Source organism: Salvelinus sp. IW2-2015, linkage group LG2 (genome assembly GCF_002910315.2).
Source record: "Salvelinus sp. IW2-2015 linkage group LG2, ASM291031v2, whole genome shotgun sequence".
Classification (NCBI taxonomy): domain Eukaryota; kingdom Metazoa; phylum Chordata; class Actinopteri; order Salmoniformes; family Salmonidae; genus Salvelinus; species Salvelinus sp. IW2-2015.
The window spans coordinates 25626716-25647390 of NC_036839.1; the positions used below are offsets into that span (position 1 = coordinate 25626716).

General features: G+C 44.4%; 1 pseudogene; it reads left to right on the plus strand.

Annotated features, from left to right (window-relative positions):
* Nucleotides 1–570: 570 nt before the first annotated feature.
* LOC111972304 (BRCA1-associated RING domain protein 1-like) lies at nt 571–10435 on the plus strand (annotated as a pseudogene).
* The last annotated feature ends 10240 nt before the right edge of the window (nt 10436–20675 follow it).

A 20675-nucleotide genomic window follows, 5' to 3' on the forward strand; every position in this document is an offset into this window, starting at 1 on the left:
CGAACACAACCACAGGTGATTCTAGTTGAATATAAATTGTGCAGTGACAAGGAAAGAGAARATTATAGTGCTACCTTACCGCTTGCTTTCACCAATGCCATTATAGCCCCTGTATTGGATTCATTTTTGGAAATGTAATGTCATTCCCAGACGTTTCCACCCAAATACGCAAAGAGTCTGGTGGACCAATGAGTCAAACTTGGAGAAACTCCTGGTGCATAAGCATTGTCTTAATGGTCTTAATTTACCAATCATCTCCCACAACACCTTCCCCCTCACCCTCCCCTGTATATGTCTTGTGCAGCTCACAATCGTATAATTTACCAAAATGAAATGATAAATACTTTACTCAGTTGTTCAATCTAATAGTAATCTATGTTCACTCCCATTAAGGCAAACTTTGAATTGTTGAAATCCCAGGCTTATACGTATGTGCTGTGCGCGATAGGCTGGGGACGAGGTTATTGGAAATGCAATAGTCTAATGTACTTTGACTTGCAATGTTAGCTTAGGTGAGAGTAGTTTTGGTGTTTTTTTCAGTCCTTTTGTTTTCTTCACTCATTTCAGATGCCCTTCCCATTGAACTACAAGCACAGTCAGAGAACTGTGTTAAAGCACAAAAACTTGAAAATCKAGTTCAGTCCACGCAGCCGTAAGGTGCGTTGTCGGGTAGAGAAGCCTGTGGAGGTACCACAACCATCAGACTGTGAGAYGGGGAGTGGGAAAGCTGCCCCAAGACCTCCCGACACAATACCGGAGTCCAAGTTAAAAAACCTGTCTGTTTTTAACTTCAACTCCTCCCAAGACTCGGGCTCCTCCTTTCCGCAGAGAGCGACTAACGATGAGAAGCAGAAGGAGGCAACTAAGACAAGAAATGGTGGTGTCAGGAAGCCTGCAGCCTGGGGTTGGCAAAAACCAACGACAYGTAAAGAAACAAAGCAGAAGATCAAGATGCAGAGGTTGGAGGCGATCAACCGGCAGTGGGGCTTTGGTGGAGAAGGAGATGTCAGAKAGGAAGGAGAGCAGGTCATACACCARCCTCTCTCAGCTAGATAAGCTCTCTGCTAAACACCTCAAACAAAATGAGAAATCTACTACAAAGCCAGTTCTATTCTCTCATCCCAAGCACACTCCCAAAAGATCCTGTGCAGAAGAGAAAAACCTTTCACAGAGTACCCCCCCAAAAAACAAGGCATCTCCCGGCCAGGGTAGATGTCAGACGGGAGAGGGTTCCACTCCCAGCCCTGCCTACCATGTTGACAGCCCCAGACAGAAGGACCACCACCAGCAGCCCTTGTTCCCCGGCCCCCCTGGGGAAGACATCTCCAGGGAGAGTCTCACAGAGCAGCCCAGCTGTTGTGAAAAGAACCCACAAGGGATAGACACCCCAGCACCTGGCTGCTATAAAGGTGAGATTAACAGGACATGTTTCACAGGGTCTGGGTCAGTTCTTAAGAGAGATGGCAAAATACCCTCCAAACACAGCAGTTGATCTCAGGCTGATCCCAGACATGCTGCTTTTATCAATCATTCCCAGGTTATTAGAGACAGGTGAACATGCCATTCCCAGGTTATTAGAGACAGGTGAACATGCCCTCCAAACACAGCAGCTGATCCCAGACCTGCTGCTATTATCAATCAGGGTTACAGGCTAAGAGTCAGTTACTAGAGACATGTCAACATGTGCTCTACACAGCAGCAGCTGATCCCCGACCTGGTGCTATTATCAACCATTCACAGCGTTGGAACATTGATTACCTTGTGGAGGATCCAGGCAGGGATTACAGCTGTGTTTACAGGGCTTATGTTAAGCTCCCCACTATTCTCCCAGGGCTGAGAAAGGAAGGGAATGCTTGTCTGATCAGCTAAGAGTAGTACTGTGGGCAATGAGAGAACCACAGTACAACCAGGAGAGATTTAGAAAGTCAGATTTAAGCCAGATTCAAAAGGCACTCAGAAAACCTTAGACTACAATAAAATACAAGAGTAATATTGTCACACCCTGATCTGTTTCATCTGTCTTGTGCTTGTCTCCACCACTCCCCCCCCACCAGGTGTCTCCCATTTGTCTTCATTATCTCCTGTGTATTTATACCTATGTTTTCTGTTTGTCTGTTGCCAGTTCATCTTGTACCGTCAAGTCCTACCAGCGTGTTCCCTGTGCTCTAGTTCTGACCCTGCCTGCCGTCCTGTACCTGCCTGACTCTGATTTGGATTATGACTCTGTCTACCTTTTGCCTGCCCCTTGTACTATAATAAACTCTGAGACTCGTACTATCCGCCTCCTGTGTCAGCATCTGGGTCTTAGCCTGAGCTGTAATAGTACCAATTATAGCGTACAAGTCTCAGAGTTTATTACAGTACAAGGGGCAGGCAAAAGGTAAGTAAAAGGCAGGCAAAGAGTCGTAATCCAAATCAGTCAGGCAGGTACAGGACGGCAGCCAGGGTCAGGACTGGGAAGACTAGGAAAACAAAAACTAGAGCACAGGAAATACGCTGGTAGGACAAGATGAACAGACAAACAGAAAATGCAGGTATAAATACACATGAKATAATGGGGACAAATGGGAGACATCTGGTGGGGGGTGGAGACAAACACAAGACAGGTGAAACAGATCAGGGTGTGACAAACATAAAACCTGGGGGAATATGTCTCTGATCTCATTTCTGACTATGTCCCAAATTGCACCCTATTCCCYATATAGGGCATACAAAGATGCCGGTTGTGTGATGGGCATGTTCTCATGTCTCTAATAACTGACTCTGTACCTGAGAACCTGATTTGATAACAGCTGCAGGGCCCATGATGCCTGTGTAGGATAAGTTTGGATCAGCCAATGTGTTTGGATGGCATGTTCACATGTCTCTTAAAAACGGACCCTAAACCTGTGGCTTGTCTCACCCATCTGTCCACCCCACAGGGAGATGTGGAGAACGTGAAGGAGCTCCTAGACCAGGGGGCTGACCCCAACCTGAAAGACAACGCTGGATGGACCCCACTGGTGAGTGAAGCCTCATCTCCCTCAGTCTTCCTGTCTAGACAGCAAAATACAACCARCCATCTACAGTACATGTTGTTGTAGCATGCCAGTCTCTAACTTTGTCCTGCTGGATACAAGAGCTGTTATACTTAAGCATATGTCTAATCTATGATTTTTGTCTTTTTAACAAACTCACTGAATATCTACCGTAAATATTCAAGTGAAATGTACCTTTATTTGTAATGTTATCAGTGCTAGTGATGTAGTTATTACATTGTAATATGATACAGCAGGGATCATCCACTAGATTTAGCCGAGTGCCCATTTTGTTCTTGAGCAGATGGTTGGGGGGCTGGAACATAATTACAAATAATTTGTAGACTGGAAATTGACCGCAAGAAGCCCAAACCGATATAATATGCAGTATGTAATAGACATTATGCAATTACCGAAGTATGTAGTTGCCCTATACTGAAGTTTATAAACCGGGTAGTTTGGATACTGGCTGCTGATTTGCTAAAACAGGATTTAGCCGTGTGAATGTGAGACCGTATGCCATGACTAATCCGTGTGAATGTGAGACCGTATGCCATGACTATAATGTTTAGCCTTTTAACCTTGATAGCATTGCGCCTTTTCACCTCGATAAAATGGCTACATCAACAATAGTTCTACATGCCGATGTAGAAAATAAGCGTTTAGATGAACTTGAGAGAAATCGAAACTAAAATAACACAGTGAAACAAACAAAGTTGCACTTACCTGCTTCATTGATTGGTGTGCTGAAGTAGGGATTCATTGAGTTGGGGGAATACAACAAAAACAGCTGAACGTCATTCTATAGGACTGTTATGGTTCAGTGAGAAACATGACTGGCGAAGGAGTCACTCAGAGCTGGTTTGAACCGACATGTCAACGACTCCCGCCCCCCCTCTCAGTTTGGCATGGAATATACAGAAGGACACCGAATTCACAACGAGCAACAATGTGTTTGTAGGCGTAATTAAAAAGTTGAGGAAAGAGTGGCGCGACAAAACTGCCCACCACGCAGCCATAACTGAAGTTTGAACACCACATGCAGCTCATCAAACAATCCAAGGCTCTGGACACTGAAACATCTGAGGGTTTGGTGAACAAAGTGTGGTTTGATGTTCAACTTAATTTTGGSCGAAGGGGAAGGAGGGAGAACGTTTTCTTAAAACTGACCGATTTAAAATATGTACAGACACGTTTTTACATAAATGTAATGTAAGTTTGCTAGCTAGCCTGTGGTTATGTTTCACAGCAACCAGTCTAGCAACACAACTTTTGTCCGGACTACTTTTTCTGGTGGAATATATTTATGAATTTATTTATTAAAGCAAAATGTTCAATTTAGATGTGTCGTTCCTTGCCTTGCTGTGTTAGCAACCGGTTTATAAAAGCAATAAGACACCTCGGGGGGGCTAGGGGTATATGGCCTATATACCACGGCCAAGKGCTGTATCCAGGCACTCCRGGCAAGCCMCCCTTTGCYTTGATGTCAGCTTTGCACACTCTTGGCATTCTCTCAACCAGCTTCACCTGGAATGATTTTCCAACTGTCTTGAAGGAGTTCCCACATATGCTGAGCACTTGTTGGCTGCTTTTCCTTCACTCTGCGGTCCAACTCATCCCAAACCATCTCAATTGGGTTGAGGTCGGGTGATTGTGGAGTCCAGGTCAKCTGATGCAGCACTCCATCACTCTCCTTGGTTGAATAGCCCTTACACACTATGGAGGTGTGTTGGGTCATTGTCCTGTTGAAAAACAAATGATAGTCCCACTAAGCACAACCCAAATGGGATGGCATACTACTGCAGAATGTTGTGGTAGCCATACTGGTTAAGTGTGCCTTGAATTCTAAATRAATCACAGASCGTGTCACCAGCATAGCACCCCCTCACATCACCTCCTCCATGCTTCACGGTGTGAACCACACATGCGGAGATCATCCRTTCACCTACACTGCRTCTCACAAAGGCACGTGATTGCCACCAGTCTAATATCCATTGCTCGTGTTTCTTGTACCAAGTTGATGTTGAGATGTGTCTGTTACTTGAACTCTGTGAAGCATTTATTTGTGCTGCAATTTCTGAGACTGCTAACTCTAATGAACTTATCCACTGCAGCAGAGGTAACTCTGGGTCTTCCTTTCCTGTGGCGGTCCTCATGAGAGCCAGTTTCATCATAGCACTTGATGGTTTTTCTGACTGCACTTGGAGAAACTTTAAAAGTTCTTGAAATTTTCCGGATTGACTAACCTTCATGTCTTAAAGTAATGATGAACTGTTTCTCTTTACTTATTTGAGCTGTTCTTGCCATAATATGGACTCGATCTTTTACCAAATAGGGCTATCTTCTGTAAATCAATCAATCAATTTTATTTTATATAGCCCTTCGTACATCAGCTAATATCTCGAAGTGCTGTACAGAAACCCAGCCTAAAACCCCAAACAGCTAGTAATGCAGGTGTAGAAGCACGGTGGCTAGGAAAAACTCCCTAGAAAGGGAGTATACCACCCATACCTTATCACAACACAACTGATTGGCTCAAACTCATTAAGATTAAAGAAATTCCTTACAAATGAACTTTTAACAAGGCACACCTGTTAATTGAAATGCATTCCAGGTGACTCTGGGTCTTCCTTTCCTGTGGCGGTCCTCATGAGAGCCAGTTTCATCATAGCACTTGATGGTTTTTCTGTCTGGTTGAGAGAATGCCAAGAGTGTGCAAAGCTGTCATCAAGGCAAAAGCTGGCTACTTGAAGAATCTCAAATATAAAATATATTTTGATTTGTTTAACACTTTTTTGGTTACTACATGATTCCATATGTGTTATTTAATGGTTTTGATGTCTCCACTATTATTCAACAATGTAGAAAATAGTACAAATAAAGAAAAACCCTTGAATGAGTAGGTGTCTCCAAGCTTTTGACTGGTACTGTATATRGTATGTAATAACGCTCCTGTGTTTCAGCACGAAGCGTATAACCTGGGCCACCAGTATGTAGTGGCGTTGGTTAGGAGAGGGGTGCTGTTGAACACACCAGGCAGTGAGAACGACTGTCCTCTACTTGACGCTGAACACTGGGCTTCACAGAGCGTTTTGTGAGTATGGATAGAATAGAGAAGATGTTTATTTGTCCATTCTTTTGCACAGAAATTCTTTGTTTACCCTCACAGCCCTATGTAATTTTGCATTCAAGTCATTTAACAGACGCTCTTATCCAGAGCCCCTTAAAGGAGCAATTAGGGTAATGTGCCTTGCTCAAGGGCACATCAACATATATTTTACCTAGTCAGCTCGGGGATTCGAACCAGCAACATTTTGGTTACTGACCCAACGCTCTAACTGCTAGGCTACCTGCAACSCCAAGAAAAAATACCAGTCTCTTTTCATGCTGACTTAATCTAAAGTCATTCACCTGAAGTCAGCATGAAAAGAGACCGAGGTAGTGATCATTTTTCTTGTAGCATGATGTGCACTAGATGGATAACTACAATCACACAGTAGGTGACACTCATTGGTTGTTGGATGGTGAAGTGTTGTGACCTCATAATGTACAGACCAATGGAGCGGGGCTGATGCATTCTGGTGTGTGTGTTGTGAGAAGACAGTCATTAATGGAGAGCTGGAACAGCAATTGCGTTCTTTTTGTCCTGTCTTTTTCTGTCTCCCGTCCTGCTTCTCTTTTTCCAGTCTGTTCTCTCTCCTCCTTCCTTCCTTCCTGCTTCTCTTTTTCCAGTCTGCTCTCTCTCCTACCTACCTTCCTTCCTTTTACCATTCCCCCCTCTCTACTCTCTCCTCCTTCTATCCCTTCTACAATACATTTCCCCCCTCTATCTCCCCCCCCATATTTCCTTTCTCTCTCCTTCCTTCTCTTTTCCCAACTCATCACATTGATGTGCTGTAGTGGGTGGCGCCCGGGGCCTTGGCGACGGAGGTTAGCAACAGCAGATTTACTCAAGTTTACCCTGCCTGCCTGCTAGTCGTCTGCAAGGCAAAAGAGACAATCTGTCATGATGCCACAAGACAAATGCAACCCTTGCCCGTCACACACTATCAATTAATCTAGCCTCCACACAAACGCAGGGATGCACACATGCTGCTGCGCAATAACACACACACACACACACATACCCCCTGGCTCTCTAAGTCAGAAATTATTTCCCTAAAGGCTGGGTTGGAGACAGAGAACCAGTGCCATTCCTACTGGATTGATTGCCACACAGAGCTGCACAGTGAGGGGAAGAAGATTTCTCTGTGGCCATGTCCACTTTGAGATCGTCCATCTTGATAGTGCCTGCCTCAACCCAGCTCTGCATCTGCAACATTGGACAGACTGTCTTCTTTGTTTGTGGATTTAGATTACTTGGACAGTGTGTGTTTGTCACAGATGGAGGCACATGTCTTCTCTGTCAATACAGATGACATAGTCTCTCTAGACTYRAAAATAGTTTGGTATATGCAAARAAATATTACATAMAATKCACACATTAATACACACTTCTACATGTGTGAAATAGGACAAATAAAAGTACCCACCAAATTATGATTATAGACAGACGATATCTGAGGCTACAGATGACATGCTCCTCTCCCGGCACTCCCAGACAAGGTGTTTTGGAGTGTTCACAGCTGTTCGCCTTGCTTCCCCAGCTGCACATAGAGCTGGACACATTCATGCATCTGGTGTTTCTGGTGCCTCTTCTGTCTGTCAATGGCTTGGCTTGGATCCTCACACATTATGTATGCATCAGGATCAATAAAATAGGATTTCAATGGGGTATCTACTTACATATAAACATTTGGCCTGTTCATTTATAGCAGGATTTGTCATATGTAAATGGAGGAAGTTTGAGCAAATTTTAGGACAGAACTCTTTGCACTGTGTACAGTATGTGTGCAACTCTGAATTGATCAATTAATACATTTTCCCTCATCAATATGGAAGGCTTGGTTTCAGTGGTTACCCACACCCCTAACGCCTCGATCAGACCAAACAGCGTTATTGCATTTTGGCACACCAGAAGTACATTCATTTCCAATGGAACGCTGCGTTTGCAATGTGTTCTTTGTGGTGCGTAGGTTGGATTTAATTCAATTGTATGAGTAACCGTGACAGAAATAGTAGCAAAAKGTGAATGTCGGTCTGATCGAGGCCTTGGAGACGCACAACAGCTGCCCAAAACATTTTCCATGCCTTTAACTTTTATTTAGCTACTTCGTTGGTGTGCTGTTCCATAAACCAAAACGATGCACTTCCTTTTAGTGTGTGTGTGTGTGTGTGTGCGGGTGTTTGTGTGTGCGGGCGTTTTGTGTGTTTGTAGGTGTGTGCCTATTTGTATATATATGTTTGTGTGTATCTATCAGTGTGTATGGGGGGTTTTGAATCCAAATGAAATATTTTATGGACCAGTGGACCTATTAATTGTCCCCCAGGTGTTATCTTTGCTGACGCCTAATCTTTAGGCACCAACCCGTTCTGCTTCTCCCCTCTCTTCTCCTCCTTTTTCTCATCCCTCCTTCTTCCCCTCCTCCTTCAGGAACGTGCTGTTTCACATTGTCTTCAGTGTCTCTACGCTGCGTTGCTGCACACTGGATTCGCATAGCCYGTGTGTTCTTGTAWCATATTGTCACCAATGAGCGAGTTCATGTYACCATGATCCATGCCTGTGTAACCCTAATCTCCACACCCAGAAGAACATCAGTATTTCATGCAGGCCAGTTACTAGATGGCAAAGGGTATGTCACAAGAGACAAGCATAACCATTGATTAGTGTCAGGATACAGTATTTTGTATGGTTTGTCTGGTTTAAGTCTGACAAACTGTCTATCTCTGTCTAACAGGAATATGTTTGGTCTTCGTCCTGTGGACTATGATGTGAACTCAGGCAATCCTTCAGTCAGCCTCTGAAGGACCCCAACTCCCCTCTCAGTCCTCCACCCAACCTCAGTAAGGTATGGCCATCAGCCCAACACTGTTCTCAGATAAAATCAATGTTACATTAACGATTTACTGAATGTACTTTTCCCCAATGTACAATACAACTATGAACAAAGGAGTTTAAAGGAGTTGTGGTATTGTGGGTAGTGTTTTAACTGGTCTCTGAATTTTTTTTTTTTTTCTCAACGGGCCTGTATAAATTAAGGTCCCCCCCCCAAAAATCGATGTAATATTTGAGTTGGTCTGTCTACAGTTTATTGTGTTTCAGGCCAGTGATGGGGTGACACGGATGGAACAGGTGGTAGTATTGGGCAGCAAACTGTCCCAACATAACCAGCTGGCCAAACTGGGAATCCCCCTGGGAGGAAAGAGGGCTGATGCCTTCTCTTGCTCAGGTAACTTACCTGTCCACTTCAACCTGCTAGAGCACATTTGTTACCTTAACTGTATCTGGGATGATCTCATCACAACCCAAGATAGTCTAACCATAGTGCTTAGATACTACCGGAAATGAAAGACAGTTTTTGTAGTGTGAAAGTGTGAAATGATACAGATGTACCTTATATGTTTCTTGGAGCTTTGCAAATACTAGTAGTAGAGAGCAACAGAGAAGGCAGTTTGTCAGCTCTCTGGTAATGGCAGTTAGAACAGGGAACATGGCTGAATGYCTGTAAAGTAATTGAAGTCATTTCTCATAAGCTGTTTGTGACTTCTGTTGTGATGAACATTAGACTACAGTATTCAAATGAACGGAAAATGGAAGTGTTTGTCTCTCTCTGTGTCTCAAAGTCTGTCTTTAGGGCTTTGGGTAGTAAAGACTTTAGTGTCTGAGTGTCTCCTATTATTTAAAGTGAAGGCAGAGCAAAGCTCCACAGCATGTAAACCATAGAGTTTAGCCCAGAGATACAATTAAGGTCATTTTGCAGATTGTCAGCCACAGAGCCTTGTTGACTGAAGAGGCAATAAGAATGTCTTACATTTTTTATTAGAAGAAAGTCACATTATCTAAGCCTGTTGTGAATGAGGCTGATTATACCCACGTCTGTGTTGCAATCACTCACAACAAAGACATTGCACGACACTACCAAGCTTTTTATTTAAATAATGTTATGGAGTATTCTATTAAACTTTTATTCAACTGTCTATTTCTATTCATTGGAACATATTGTGAATGGTAGCTCTTCAATGAAATCCAGTTTTCTCCCATTCCTCCAGTCACCTATGTGGTGGTACCAGACGGGCCGATGCCCACCACCTTGTTCTCTCTCCTGGGTCTCCTGAACGGCTGCTGGGTCCTCAACTTCAGCTGTAAGTAACCTAAGGCCAATCAAATCTGCTCTGCGGAGAATGAGGATGGAATCACGGAATCCAGACATTAAAAYGGAATTCAACAATATTCCAAAATGTATTGAACTGAACAAAAATACATGTAAAGTGTTGGTCCCATTTTTCATGAGCTGAAATAAAAGATCCCAGAAATGTTCCATACGCACAAAGCTTATTTCTCTTGAATTTTGAGCACAAATTTGTTTATATCCCTGCTAGTAAGTATTTCTCCTTTGTCAAGATAATCCATCCACCTGACAGGTGTGGCATATCAAGAAGCTGATTAAACAGCATGATCATCACACAGGTGCACCTTGTGCTGGGGACAATTAAAAGCCACTCTAAAATGTGCAATTTTGTCACACAACACAATGCTACAGATGTCTCAAGTTTTGAGGGAGTGTGTAATTGGCATGCTGATTGCATTAATGTCCACCAGAGCTGTTGCCAGAGAATTTAATGTTAATTTCTCTACCATAAGCCGCCACCAACGTCAATTTTAGARAATTTGGCAGTAYGTCCAACCGGCCTCACAACCTCAGACCATGTGTAACCACGACAGCCCAGGATATTCACATCCGGCTTCTTCACCTGTAGGATMGTTTGAGGGGGAGGGKGGTGCTGAGGAGAATTTGTCTGTAATAAAGMCCTTTTATGGGGAAAATATCATTCTGATTGGCTGGGCATGGCTCCTCAGTGGGTGGACCTTCCTCCCAAGTGGGTGGGTCTATGCCCAACAATRGCTGTGCCCCTGCCTAGTCATGTGAAATCAATAGATTAGGACCTAATTTATTTATTTCAATCGACTGATTTCCGTCTATGAACTATAACTCCCCAAGTCCAGAACAGACTCTGGGAGGCGCACAGTACTACATAGAGCCATGACTACATGGAACTCTATTCCACATCAAGTAACTGATGCAAGCATTAAAAATAATATACTTTGGTATAACGGGGACTGTGAGCAAACACAAACATAGGCACAGACACATGCATACACACACGATAACATACACACACGTAGACATGGATTTTGTACTGTAGATATGTGGTGGAGTAGGGGAATGAGGGCACATGGTGTGTTGTGAAACCTGTGAATGTATTGTAATGTTTTTAAAATGGTATAAATACATTAATTTTGCTGGACCCAGAAGGGTAGCTCTGCCGTGGCAAACTCAGTTAAATCTATTAAAATGTTGGAATTTGAATTCATATTTTAGTTCAGTGTTGTGTATGTATGTGTGTGTGTATATATGTGTGTATACACACAGTTGAAGTCAGAAGTTTTCATACACCAGCCAAATACATTTAAATTCAGTTTTTCAGAATTCCTGACATTTAATCCTAGTAAAAATTCCCTGTCTTAGGTCAGTTAGAATCACCACTTTATTTTAAGAATGTGAAATGTCAGAATAATAGTAGAGAGAATGAGTTATTTCAGCTTTTATTTATTTCATCACATTCCAGTGGGTCAGAAGTTTACATACACTCAATTAGTATTTGGTAGCATTGCTGTCAAATTGTTTAACTTTGTTTAACAATTGTTTAACCACAATAAGTTGGGTGCATTCTGGCCCATTCCTCCTAACAGAGCTGGGGTTATCTGAGTCAGGTTTGTAGGCCTCCTTGCTCGCACATGCTTTTTCAGTTTGTCCCAACATTTCTATAGGATTGAGGTCAGGGCTTTGTGATGGCCACTCCAATAGCTTGACTTTGTTGACCTTGAGCCATTTTGCCACAACTTTGGAAGTACGTATGCTTGGGGTCATTGTCCATTTGGAAGACCCATTTGCGACCAAGCTTTAACTTCCTGACTGATGTCTTGAAGATGTTGCTTCAATATATCCACACATTTTCCTAACCTCATGATGCCATCTATTTTGTGAAGTGCACAGTCCCTCCTGCAGCAAAGCACCCCACAACATGATCGGCTGCCATCCCCGTTCTTCACGGTTGGGATGGTGTTCTTCGTGCTTGCAAGCGTCCCCCTTTTTCCTCCAAACACAACAATGGTCATTATGGCCAAACAGTTCTATTTTTGTTTCATCAGACCAGAGAACATTTCTCCAAAAAGTACGATATTTGTCCCCATGTGCAGTTGCAAACCGTAGTCTGTTTTTTTTAATGGTGGTTTTGGAGCAGTGGCTTCTTCCTTGCTGAGCGGCCTTTCAGGTTATGTCGATATTGGACTGGTTTTACTGTGGATATAGATACTTTTGTACCCGTTTCCTCCAGCATCTTCACAAGGTTTGCTGTTTGCTGCTGTTCTGGGATTGATTTCCACTTTTCGCAACGAAGTACGTTCATCTTTAGGGGACAGAACACGTCTCCTTCCTGAGCAGTATGACACCTGCGTGTTCCCATGGTGTTTATACTTGTGTACTGTTTGTACAGATGAACGTGGTACCTTCAGGCATTTGAAAATTGCTCCCAAGGATGAACCAGACTTGTGGAGGTCTACAATTTTTTTTCTGAGGTCTTGGCTGATTTCTTTTGATTTTCCCACGATGTCAAGCAAAGAGGCACTGAGTTTGAAGGTAGGCCTTGAAATACATCCACAGATACACCTCCAATTGACTCAAATTATGTCAATTAGCCTATCAGAAACTTCTAAAGCCATGACATCATTTTCTGGAATTTTCCAAGCTGTTTAAAGGCACAGCCAGTATGTAAACTTCTGAAACACTGGAATTGTGATACAGTGAAATAATCTCTGTAAATAATTGTTGGAAAAATTACTTGTCATGCACAAAGTAGATGTCCTAACCGACTTGCCAAATTATTTTTTATTTATTTTTATAAATAGGGGCCTAGTAACTTGCACCTCTACCTCATACAGTAGCCTACACTACACCTCTGAATCTAACCATGACTTCGCCCTACGCCTTATATGAACTTAAGATACTTATTTCATGTTTTTAAGCGTCTTATTGATCTTATACAGGTCTGCGTCCCAAATGGCACCCYTTTCCCTGCCTCCYACTGTGGCTTATCCTTCCAGAACTTCAGCTGTAAGTAGCCCACAGTAATCGACACTTCTGACTTCTCCCATGGCTAATATATTAGCTGTGACCTTTAACATTTGTTCTGCGGTGCTTTTTCAAATGTGTGTTTGTATTCTAATGAAAAATATTGTAATACTATTGTTATACTGTAAAACCATCTGATTTGATTATAYTGTGTTACATACATGGATACATGGCATGCATAGTATATAATTTCAAACTCTTAACCCCCTAAGGTCAATGTCTACGCCCCGTGGAAATCTATTTGGCATAATAAAAACATCCCCATAAAAATCCATCAGTTTAAGATAGAGAACAGTTTTTTTTGCATTGGATGCACCAGTGCATCCACCTATGTAACACATAGAGCGGTGTTTTGTCAGACCAAGAGACATCCCAAAATTCTCACAATCATCTGTAGCACCCGCACGGATTGGCCTACTCTCACGGACATGATGGGGTTCTCTGTTTTGCTCTACGACCCCCACAAATGTATTGGGACTTGTCTGAAGTCGGTACAGCCGATCTGCCAACTTCTGTCTGTGGCGTTTGAACAGTGTAAAGGTGAGACTCTCAGGAACACGTACATGTCAGTTGTTTTGCTTTAGGATASCCACAGGCCTCACAAGACTCATCTAGTGGGGCGGCAGGTTGGTTAACAGTGGTTAGAGCGTTGGGCCAATAACCGAAAGGTTGCGAGATCGAATCCCCGAGCTTACAAGGTAAAAATCTGTCGTTCTGCCCTTGAACAAGGCAGTTAACCCACTGTTCCTAGGCCATCATTGTAAATAAGAATTTGTTCTTAACTGACTTGCCTAGTTAAATAAATATAATCTGAAGGTCCCTGGTATCAGTCAAAAAAATGTATGTAAGTACAGTGGGGAGAACAAGTATTTGATACACTGCCGATTTTGCAGGTTTTCCTACTTACAAAGCATGTAGAGGTCTGTAATTTTTATCATAGGTACACTTCAACTGTGAGAGAAAATCCAGAAAATCACATGTAGGATTTTTAATGAATTAATTTGGGGCCATTCTAAATTTGCATGACATAGATACTTTGATACATCAGATTAAGCAGAATCTTAATATGGGTTTACAGAAACCATTTGTTTGCAATTACAGAGATCATACGTTTCCTGTAGTTCTTGACCAGGTTTGCACACACTGCAGCAGGGATTTTGGCTCCAACTCCTCCATTGTCGCTGCGGGCAATACGGACTTTCAGCTCCCTCCAAAGATTTTCATTGGGTTTCAGGTCTTGGAGACTGCTAGGCCACTCCAGGACCTTGAGATGCTTCTTACGGAGCCACTCCTTAGTTGCCTGGCTGTGTGTTTCGGGTCGTTGTCATGCTGGAAGACCCAGCCACGACCATCTTCAATGCTCTTACTGAGGGAAGGAGGTTGTTGGCCAAGATCTGCGATACTGGCCCCATCCATCCTCCCCTCAATACGGTGCAGTCAATCTGTCCCCCTTTTCAGAAAAGCATCCACAAGATTATGTTTCCACCTCCATGCTTCACGGTTGGGATGGTTGTCGTGGGTTGTACTCATCCTTCTTCTTCCTCCAAACACGGGCGATGGGTTTAGACCAAAAAGCCTATTTTTGTCTCATCAGAACAACATGACCTTCTCCATTCCTCTGGATCATCCAGATGGTCATTGGCAAACTTCAGACGGCCTGGACGTAGTGTGTTACTAATGGTTTTCTTTGAGACTGTGGTCCCAGCTCTCTTCAGGTCATTGACCAGGTCCTGCCGGGTCGGTTCTGGGCTGATCCCTCACCTTCCTCATGATCATTGATGCCCCACAGGTGGGATATTGCATGGAGCCCCAGACGGGGGTTGATCATCTTGAATTTCTTCCATTTTCTAATAATTGCCGCCAACAGTTGTTGCCTTTTCTCACCAAGCTGCTTGCCTATTGTCCTGTAGCCCATCCAGCCTTGTGCAGTTCTACAATTTTATCCCTGATGTCCTTACACAGCTCTCTGGTCTTGGCCATTGTGGAGAGTTGGGTCTGTTTGATGAGTGTGTGGACAGGTGTCTTTTATACAGGAACGAGTTCAAACAGGTGCAGTTAATACAAGTAATGGTGGAGAACAGGAGGGCTTCTTAAAGAAAACTAACAGGTCTGTGAGAGCCGGATTCTTACTGGTTGGTAGGTGAATCAAATACTATGTCATGCAATAAAATGCAAATTAATTACTTAAAATCATTACAATGTGATTTTCTAGATTTTTTTTTTAGATTCGTCTCTCACAGTTGAAGTGTACCTATGATATAAATTTACAGACCTATACATGCTCTGTAAGTAGGAAAACTGCAAAACGGCAGTGTATCAATACTGTTCTCCCCACTGGTAACTTTATGGAGACTTTTTAGTGCCACAAATAAAGAGTTAAATAGCAGTAAAAATCAAATAAAATTCTTGGTCTTTCTTATATCTCTGATTTAGGACACACTTGGAATCCAAATTCCCTTAGATTTTTGGGGGGACTATCTGTTCCAAGAGGAATCTGTTATTCAATGCATTTGTATGGGCTAATAGCAGGTCAAAAATGTTAATCAAATAATTGTTTTATTATTATTTTTTTGATACTTAAGGTCTTAAATTCAAAATCAATAGCAAAACTGTCTTTTGTATGAACTGAAACAATTCCATATAGCTTAGTATTACATGATTGTTGATATCAGGTATTCAGAGTTATTACACTACCCTCTGTTTCACTCAGCTTTAAAGCAGTAATGTTTGTTATCCATAATGATCTCGAGATTGTCACGGCTGTTAAAGAAGAGGACCAAGGTGCAGTGTGGTGAGCGTACATTTTCATTTATAAAAATGATCGAACAAAACAATAAACACTACAAAAACAAATCGTGAAGCTAAAGGCTATGTGCCCTAAACAAAGTCAACTTCCCACAAAACAGGTGGAAAAGGGCTACCATAAGTATGTTTCAATCAGAGACAACGATAGACAGCTGTCCCTGATTGAGAACCCTACCCGGCCAAACATAGAAATACAAATAGAATAGAATACCCACCCAACTCCACCCTGACCAAACAAAATAGAGACATAAAGGATCTCTAGGTCAGGCGCGTGACCAGGTACCCCCCAAAAGTGCGGACCCTCCCGGACCGCACACAAACCTAACATATTAGGGGAGGGTCTGGAGTGGGCATCTATCGCTCCGCGGTGGCGCTCAGGGTGCGGACGCAGACCCGCTCTCCACACTGGCTCACACCCCACTTTGGTAGGCACCTCTGAGGCAGGGACCCTCCGTCTGCCGACCCCGGATCTGGGGACTCTCGTGGCCCCGCGATCTGGGCCCCGAGCTCGGACCCTGCGCCCGCGGGACTGCTGCTGCCCCTCCGTAGCGGCCGGACTGGGCACCCTCAGTGCAGGCCCCGGACTGAGGCACCCTCGTGTGCAGGCCCGGCACTGGGCACCCTCGTTGCAGGGCCCGGGACTGGGCCCTCGTGCAGCGCCACCCGGCCACCGTCTCGAGGGCCACGCACCTCGTTGCAGGCCCCGCGACTGCGGGCACCCTCGCTGCAGGCCCGGACCTGGGCACCCGGCAGTCTGCAGGCCCACGGATGGGGCACCACTGTTCCAGGCCCCGGACTGGGCCTCGTGCAGCCCACTCGGCCCCTCAGTGCACGGCCCCGGACGCGGGCACCCTCGTTGCCACGGGCCCCGGACTGGGCACCCTCATTGCAGGCCCCGACTGGGCACCTCGTGCGCGGCCCCGGACTGGCACCCTCGCATTAGCAGCCACCGCGACTGGGCACCCTCGTGTGACAGGGCCCCGGACTGGCACCCTCTCGTTGCAGGCCCCGAGACTTGGGCAACCCTCGCTTGCAGGCCCCGGACTGGGCACCCTCGTTTGGGCCCCCGGACTGGGCACCCTCGTTGCAAGGCCCCCGGACTGGACGGCTTCGTGCCCGATGGATTATCAGCTGGCAGGCTTCTTGCATGGTATCTCACTGGGGACTTCGCCATGGATCCCTTCACTGGAGGATTCTTATTCCATGGATCATCACCCTGGAGGGCTTCTTTGCCACATGGATCATCACTGGAGGCCTCTTTGTCACTGGATCATCACTGCGAGGCTTCCCCGTGCATGGATATCACTGGGGCGTTCGTGCCATGGATCATCATTGCAGGCTTCCTTGCCATGGATCATCATCTGGAGGCTTTCCGTGCACCTGGATCCACACTGGAGGCTTCGTACGCCATGGATCATCACTGGGAGGCTTTCGTGCAGTCGAATCAGTCACTGGAGTGAAGCATTGGAGACATTGGGCAGTCTTGGTACGTGTGGAGCTGCCACAGGGGACTACACCAGGCTGGGGGTAGACAACAGGAGGCATTAGTTCTGGGCGCAGGACAGGAGCTCACCAGCTGGAGACGATACAGGTAGGCTTGTCCTCATGCAGAGGCACCACGGACTACCACTGTGCGGCCCGTGGAGGACGCACTGGAGGTCTGAGAGCAGAGGCTGGCACAACCCGTTCTGGCTGGGATGCTCACCCTAGCCCGGCAAGATGCGGGGAGCTGGAATGTAGCCACCGGGCTAAGAATGCGTACTGGAGACACCGTCGCGCTCCACCGCATAACCCTGTCTCTGACCAGTACGACGCTCTCCACGGAAGCACAAGGATTTGGCTCAGTCTCCAACCTGACTTCAGCCAAACTCCCCGTCTGTCCCCCCCAAAAAAGAATTTGGGGGCTGGCCTCTCGGGCTTCCTTGCCAGACCGTGTTCCTCGTAACGCTGCCCTCTGCTTTCGTCGCTGCCTCCGCCTTCCTCAATGCCTCCACCTGTTCCCATGGAAGGCGATCCCTTCCGGCCAGGATCTCCTCCCATGTCCAGGATCCTTGCTGTCCAGGTTGTCCTCCCATGTCCATTCCTCCTTTTTACCACGCTGCTTGGTCCGTTGTTGGTGGAGAGTTCTGTCCACGGCCGTGAAAGGAAGAGGACCAAGGTGCAGCGTGGTGAGCGTACATTTTTCTCTTTATTTGGAAAAAGACGCCGAACAAAACACATATAAGCACTACAAAAACAAACCGTGAAGCTAAAGGCTATGTGCCCTAAACAAAAGTCAACTTCCCACAAACACAGGTGGGAAAGGGCAGCCTAAGTATGGTTCTCAATCAGAGACAACGATAGACAGCTGTCCCTGATTGAGAACCCTACCCGGCAAAACATAGAACTAAAAAACATAGAACATAGAATACCCACCCCAACTCACACCCTGACCAAACCAAAATAGAGACATATAAAAAGGATCTCTAAGGTGAGGGCGTGACATAGATGGAGAAATATGCCTACCTTTATTCATCTACCCTTGCATTATCTCTGTGTTACTCTGGAGAGCTTTGTTTCCTTGGTTTTGGAAKAAATGTTTTTTCGTTTGTACTTTATTTTCTTTATTCTATGAAATGTACAGTGTCCTGAGGCATAAAAGGGTTTGTGCAATAGGATATTGTGAATATTAAAGAACATTTAGCAATTTTTGAGCTTCATATTCATCATCTCCACACCACCCCAACATCAACATATGTGACTCATTTCATGAAACTAGGCATATGTCGCATGTCACTACTTCACAGGAGAGGCATTTAAAAATATATATATATTGAAACTAGTTGGTTAGTGTTCAGCTGCCTCCTGTAGATTCATGCAGGGTAGTAACGTTATGAGTTGGGATTATTTAGGGTTCATTGTTTAGCAAGCTAGTTAGCTACATGACAAACTCTGATTTTATTTKATATAGTGTGTGTTTACCAGAGATTGTAATGTGAAGAACAAGTTGACCTGCACCAAAGTCAAATAAGGATATAACATTAGGCCAACGAGACAGTGTCCAAGTTCTAGAATTCTCAGGTAGACTGCCCTGCTTTTACACTCACAACCATAAGACATTTTCTGTAAWTAGCTCGCCAATAACATGAAMATAATGATCTTGTTTGAGTTTATTTTCCAGTAAAAACGAATGACAACTGTATGCCGATTGACGTTGTGTAAACCARCCTTTAGTCTTAATCTTTGGTTGTTTAGTACACAACCGTACTTGCTGTTTAGCACATTGCCTCACGTGAATCCTTAAAGAGATGGGTGGGGCTAAGGCTTAAGAAGGTGTGAACAATGCTGAATTGATGTAGACAAAGRATAGCTCTCCAATAGGTATACCAAAACATTCAAGGGCCATTTTCTTAAGTTTCAAAGCAGAATTACTTTCTAATTGTTCTTCAACTGTAGTGTATGATATGCAATTTTCTAGCTCGGAGTCTCTACTTGTATTCAATKTATAAAAACAATTAAAAATGTTGCTACATAAAACCGATCGGGAATGTTTTGCACATGTTTCGTAGTAAACCAGACAGAGGACGATATTCAGGCACTGCATACTCGTAATTGGTTAAAATCACATGATGCACACCAATGATGTCTTTGGAAACGCTTATCTAGCTCAATATTTTTTTACACAAAACATAGAAATGCTCCATTTTCACATATGTTGATGTTGGAGTGGTGCTGGAGATGATGAATATGAAGTTGAAAAATGTAGAAATGTAAGTGTACAGGCAAACCTCCACAAGCAAATAGTGGATTGAAAAAGGGAGAGTTGTAAATTGTCAGAGGACCCGACGTCAAAATGGGTAGAAATTCTCTCCTCTTGTGCTTGATTTCTGCTTGATTACAATTTCCATGCAGTTGTTTTAGCAGTCTATTCCTAACAGCAACAATAAMATACACCAGATATTCACAGGCAGTCTAGTCTACCTCAAAGGGGAATAAAGTGAACGACTGTCATCAAGGTGTCTGGCATACCTGTGTGTGCGTGTCTTGTCAAGATTGAGCACATTTTGTTTTTCCCATCMCCTTTGTCGCCCCTCTCCCCATTCCACAACTTTGTCTGTCCTTCTGCTCTCTATGCCCTGTCTATAGTGTACACCTTCCGTGTCCCATGCTTCAGTGCCCAGGATCCTGCCAGTCAAGCCAGGCAGGCTAAAGTTCCTCTGTCTGAGCCTGGGCTTTAGAGCCCCCCCCCCCTGCCCTCCCTCTCCTCCTCCATCTCCGTGAATCTAATTAGCTGATATGCTAATGGCCCCTCTGCTAGCGGTGGCGGCAGGGCTAACTAGCTGGCCCAATAGTCTGTAGTGGAGCAGAGCTGGGATTAACCCTGGTATCTCTTCCCCCCGCTGAGGCCTCGCAGGGTCCCTCCAAATGAAAGCTGTAATTAAGGGGCACGAGTAAATGTAATTACGCCTGATGACTGCTATAGAGTGTGTGTGTGTGTGTGTGTGTGTGTGTGTGTGTGTCAGACACTGTGTGTATTCATGAGTGTGTGTAGTGTGTGTGACTCTGTGTGTGTTCATATGGGAAG